Below are 6,000 nucleotides of genomic sequence, written 5' to 3'. Positions count from 1 at the left end.
GCAACATCAAATGATCTGATCCAGCTGTAATTTAAATGTAATGTACACAATAAGTTCGTTTTAGAGTTGCCTTATTTTGCCAAGCCACACACTTTCTTTGTCCATGTGAAAATATTCTTTACTTGATTGCCCATTTATTTGTTTAAAATGTTTCCTTTTAACTTGATTTTTAAAAATATAAACTTCTTAGAAAGAAAATAAAGATGGTGATTGACTACTTCCAAAAACTATATTACACAATGGCTGGGTTTACATGCACTTGAAAATCGACTCTACAGTCAAGACTTACGTCGTAAATACGTTGTGAAACAGGAAAAGGGCAGTGTCAATCGCTTTCTCATGATAAAAATAGCTCTAAAAACCCATGTAAACTTGTGACTCGTGGTTTGAGCAGTCACGGTCTCTTTTTTTCTGATTTAATATCACGTAATCTTCAGCAGTAACGCCATACAAAAGTACAAAACATAGACCCCCCCCCATTTACTCACATATAAAACAGTACTTAAAGTGAAAAACTATAATAAAATAAAACATTTCAAAATAAATTAGTGTTTAAACAGGTATATGCACATACAAAACTGTAAAAACAAAAGTAGTTTTTAATCTCAAACGTAACTAACATATGATTTCTCTTGCGTGTGTGTCACTTGCAGCACAGAATCCAAGTTGAGCTGTTGCAGCCTGCAGCTTTGTAGTTTTCAAATCGATTTTTTTTTTTTTTTTGTTGAAGTGCTGTGGTTAGTTTCAAGATTTAAATCTCTCCACGAAGGAATTGATGGCTGCCAGGTTCAGTAGAGATAACAGTCAGTGTGTGTGTGTGTGTGTGTGTGTGTGTGTGTGTGTGTGTGTGTATATATATATATATATATATATATATATATATATATATATATATATATATATATATATATATATATAATTGATTGAATATTGTAGGTTATATTCAAAATAAAAACATGTATTGTAAAAGGCGGTGATTACATGTTAATGAAATTTAAGTTTTAGATGTTCCACAAACACACACACAAAGATAAATTCTAAGTTGTAAATTTTATATAATTGTGTGTGTGTGTTTGGAAGGTAACCAGACAAACAAGTCGCTAATGCGCGGCGTAATTCAGAATGTGTGCGGCAACACGTGAAATAATTTCTTTTTTTTTTTTTATGTTTTTATCTTCATGGCAACGCATGAAGCTTTCCTCAGGATATTCAGAGTCGTTCTTTTTCTGCTTAGTAAACAGACACGGACATTTAAATATCCCCTCTCTTAAATGCTGGAGGTAGAATTACTAAATTATTTCTGGTCAGGACACCAAATGACACGGGGAACGTATGGATAAAGAGAGGGTACGGTAGAGAGATAGGGATCACAATATCATTCAAATAATGTTAGATCCATCACCACATTGAGTTGGTTGCATACTATAAATTGCCTCGGTTCCATAGTTAAGCCAGCTCAAGTGGATTAGCTAAAAAAAATAGCGTTTCCAGGGTTTCCTGAGTTTCTTGAGTCATTATGTGAGCTGGACACGTCTCACTCGTGATCACGAGAGAGGGCCAGATTACTGTATCATCGTTATTAACATTGTTATCACCAAACACGGCGATGGATACCTTTTCCAGACGTTGTCCTAAAATCGCATCTAATCTGCTATAATAAATGTTTTGAGATTGTTTCCGCTTTTGTTATTGTGGTTCTTGATTTTTTCCCTACATTGGAGCGCATTCCTACTCGCACCCATAGAAAGTAGAACTTAATTTATATTGTGAAACACTTCACTTTGAATGACCCGATCTCCCCAAACAATAATCAATGATAACGTTTGATTATGATTTCACGTTGCATAATGTGCTGTCATGTTGATTTTTTTTATTTTACGGAGTTAAGGGGTGGGGGTGGTGCAATTAGGGTGTTTACCGGAGTTGACTTGACTGGAAACGAGGTAAAAGTAAAAATTCCCAACAGGTTTATAATGGTTTGAGACAGTTAAGTTCTCTCTCCCTAAAACTTAATAATGCAAAAAGAGGGCCAGCCCTCATAGAAGGAAAGCTATTACTATTGAATACATGGTTTTGTTTTCTTTCCCAATTCAGAGCACCAGTAGTCAACCAGCTAATAAAAGGATGTATTGTTTGTTGTTGTGTATGCTGCCATTCCTCATTGAGTACTGTGAATGCAATGGCCATTTCAGAGTAGTTTCACAGACCCTTTAGGATTATCTGCTCCATCATTTTTTAGGCAACTGGTTTATCTCCTAACTTCATCTGACACTAAAACATCTGCCAGCCTCTGGAACACGGACAAGGCAAATCCTGCAATGTTGGTTCAATACCCAATGCCATTGAATTGATTCTACACCAGAACTATTATGTGGTCTCCAGAAACGATTTGACTGGTTCCGGTAGGAGTGCTTTTTGTTTAAAACAATGGCATTTTATGCAATAAAACAGAGTCAACAGGCAGTAAAGCACATGGTTTCAGTTACTCCCCGAGGGGAGTAGTTATTTGTTGAAGTTCGTGCACACAATGTTAAGTATCTTCCATTGATTTATTATTGATGTACATTTAATGTTGTACTTATAAAAAAAATAAAATATCCTTCCACTTTGGTAAGACTGCCTGTGGGCATTTCTCTGCATTTTAATTCTAACCCTATGGATCCTATTGCATCAGATCTTTATAGTTTACAGAGATTAGTGCAGTTGTTTTAACGTTAGGCACAAACACATTTGTAACTTTCTGAACTCAATCAAATAACACAGAAGTCCAAGAAAAAAGTGTTGTATCATATAGGCTGGTTTATAGTGTGTAAAATTGTATACATTTATTGATTGTTAGAGGCTTCCCCCCTCTTGAGCTCAGCTAACTAATATGCATGTGGAATGCAATGAGGAAATTGCCACTGAGACGGTTACTTAAAACAGCTCTTGCGTGAGAACACTGAGATAAATGGGGAATGGGGAAGGAGGAACAGAGAACGGAGAAGCTGATTTACTTGTGGTTGCTGTGAGTCTGTGCAGGATTGTAGGACTGCAGAGTGATAGCCAGCATCGAGGGTAGAAGTGCTTTCACTTTTGCTGCCCATTTTGCACCACTCAGGTGGCTGGCCTGCTAAATATCTTGGTATACCTGAATAGATCATTATCTGCTCTTTATATTGAACTGCTTCACATGAACAAGTCAATTCACAAGAGCAGTAGTATTCCAGAAAAGTACATCTCAAATCCCTCTCCAAACTGGATGGGGTCTGTGTAGTATGGCGTTTTAGGGTTAATGTGAAAAATGAAAATAACTGCTCAAACCAATGAAAGATCAAGGATATGTGAATAAAAATATTAAAACAATTATGATTTTGTTAAAAGCTGCTGAAGGAATATGTACATGCAGCAGGCAGCAATGATACATAATGTGTTTTGTTTTAGACTGGGCAACCTGTTCAGTAACAGTTTAATTTAGTTGACATTTGCAGGTTGTAAGCAGTCATTTTGTACTTTTTTATCTTGTGTATCATATTACTGCCTTAATTTCCTTATTATGAATACGTAACACTGAGCACTTATGTAAAATGATGTAAACAGGCAGTCAATAAATCAGAACAGAGTATTGAGTCAGAGGACACACAAGTCACAAGTGAAGCAACAAGATGATATGACTCATGTGTTTAGCAAGTCATGAGCAGGTTTAACCTGCTGAAGCATTTCAGAACAGTAATCAATGAATTTGTTTATAGTAAGCACTAAATCAGCTGTTCCCTATGTATTGAGCCCACTTCAGAATGTGATTTGAAATTTGGTTTCAACAATTGCTGTGTCATTGCTGTTGGCAGATGTAACAAAATACTACACTCAAACATTAGCGAGTACACCTTGATTGTAATAACCTTGTATTGCTGTTGTATTATTGCAAACATAATAATTTTTATCGTTAATCATAGGCGCTGGTCACTAAACGCCAGTGTTTTTAGAGAATGCATCTAAATGTTGTAGTTTTTTCTCTGTTTCCACAAATGTAGCATTTAAAAATATGTAAAAAGAAGTAAATACATAACTAAAATATACATTTAAAATATACATTACTATTACATGTATTTAATAATACATGTAATAGTAATAAGAAGTGTTTATTAGTATGTTGTATTCCCACATGGTTCAAAGGCCCAGGGTTTAACAGATACTGGGAAAGAGAGCTTGGATAAAAAGCTGATCACAAAGCTGATCAGCACAGCCTGGTGGAAATTCCAAGACATTCTTTTCTTGTGGTATCCAACTATCTGATGACAGATTGTGCATTCTAAAACAATCATAACATTGTCATGTGGCCATGTTGTAATATCTCACAAGCTTTTTTCAGGACATTTCCTGCCTATGTTTTGAGGGGTAAAATGAAAATATTTTTTTAAGTACTATGACCTTTCGTTTTGCGTTTTAAGTTACCTTACAATAAGGGCTAGTGTGCCTTGTCTTTAGTAGAATAAAGGAGCATACAGTAATGGTAAAATGAAGTATTCATAGAGAGTATCGGTGACTGCCAGGCTTTTGAATGATGAATAGTCAAATGCAGCTTTTATTAAAATGCAAAACAATTGGAGTCTTTACTTTTTTGTGTGCATTCCAAATGAATGTGCAGATAATCAAAACGGTCTTCTTTGCCACTAAAGGCATTAACCAAAACTTCCTTTAGTTTCTTATTTTATTTCAAAATTTAAAATAGCATGTTTAAAGTTATGGAGGTTGTAAAGTTATGCTAAGGGTATTTCAACAATGTATAATACTGTACCAAAATGGTAAAACATTGGTTTTGGAAACAGGTAAACATACAGTACATGACTGAATTTTACCTTATAGATACATTTTATTTATTTATTTTATCACAGGTGCTGTTTTTTTATTATTATTCTCTTATTGGTTTTCCTTGATAATATAATATGGGACTGTGACAGGGTCTTCCTTGGGTCACACGTGTGGGTCGCCGCTGTTCAAGCATACAGAGAAACCGAGGTGGTGTTAAAACGGCGGAACAGACGTGCAGGATTTATTAACAAAAACAGAAAACGAAAATAAAATAAAGGCGGTCATGTGATGTTACCAGCGATGGTAACGCACTGAGGACAAATACAGCAAACTGTACAAAAAGTGCAAAATAAAACACAATACCCCAAACTATAACTCAAAAGGTGCAGTGAAAATGGCAGGCCTTGCAGCAGCCCCGAGCAATCTCCCGCGCATGTTTTTAAACTGACGGACACTCAGTCGAGACCCGCCCACGTGCTGATTGAGGACCAGCACAGCCAATCACTTGCTGCCCTTCCCTCAACCAAGCATAGCAGGCAGCAAGTCTCAATCGAGTGCCCGTCTGTAAACAATAATACAATCAAACTAATCAAGTCCCAAAACAACACAAAATAAGCCCATTCCCACATATAAACCACACCAACACTAATTTATCACTGTGCAGGGCAATCGCACTGCCACATGGACTTATCGATTTCTTTGTCATGAACCATCTCCTTTGCAACTGCATCTCACGAAGGTGATTAAACTGCAGCAGGTGACTGAAAAAATACACAAATGCAACATGTAGCACACACTTGGTGTCTGCAGTTCTGAGTGAAAAATTGCATCTCTCTTTTCCAAGTTCTGTCATGAAGTTTCTTTTCTCCTCCACCTCCTTTGCAGCTGCATCTGCCTTATGGAGGTTCAATAACTGACAGCTGTCAGAGTTCTCATGCCATAGGAAGGCAGGACCTCTAAGGCCAAAGGCTAGATCCCAGACTACACCCTTTAAATAGTCTAGGCCTGACTAATACTGTGGCTTGATTAATTCAAGGATTGGATCACAGAACCAAATGTTATCTTCTATACTTCCTTCATGAAGTGATGTTGCAAATACAATTACTACAAAGAGCACTGATTGGGTGTTTTTATTCTAAATTATTACTTTGCGGTATGGCCATAAAATATCTCTGTCAGTGCACAGAGGTACTAGCTGAGCAAACAAAC

The sequence above is a fragment of the Polyodon spathula genome, chromosome 7 (genome assembly GCF_017654505.1).
Source record: "Polyodon spathula isolate WHYD16114869_AA chromosome 7, ASM1765450v1, whole genome shotgun sequence".
Classification (NCBI taxonomy): domain Eukaryota; kingdom Metazoa; phylum Chordata; class Actinopteri; order Acipenseriformes; family Polyodontidae; genus Polyodon; species Polyodon spathula.
Note: the sequence above shows the minus strand (reverse complement) of the source record.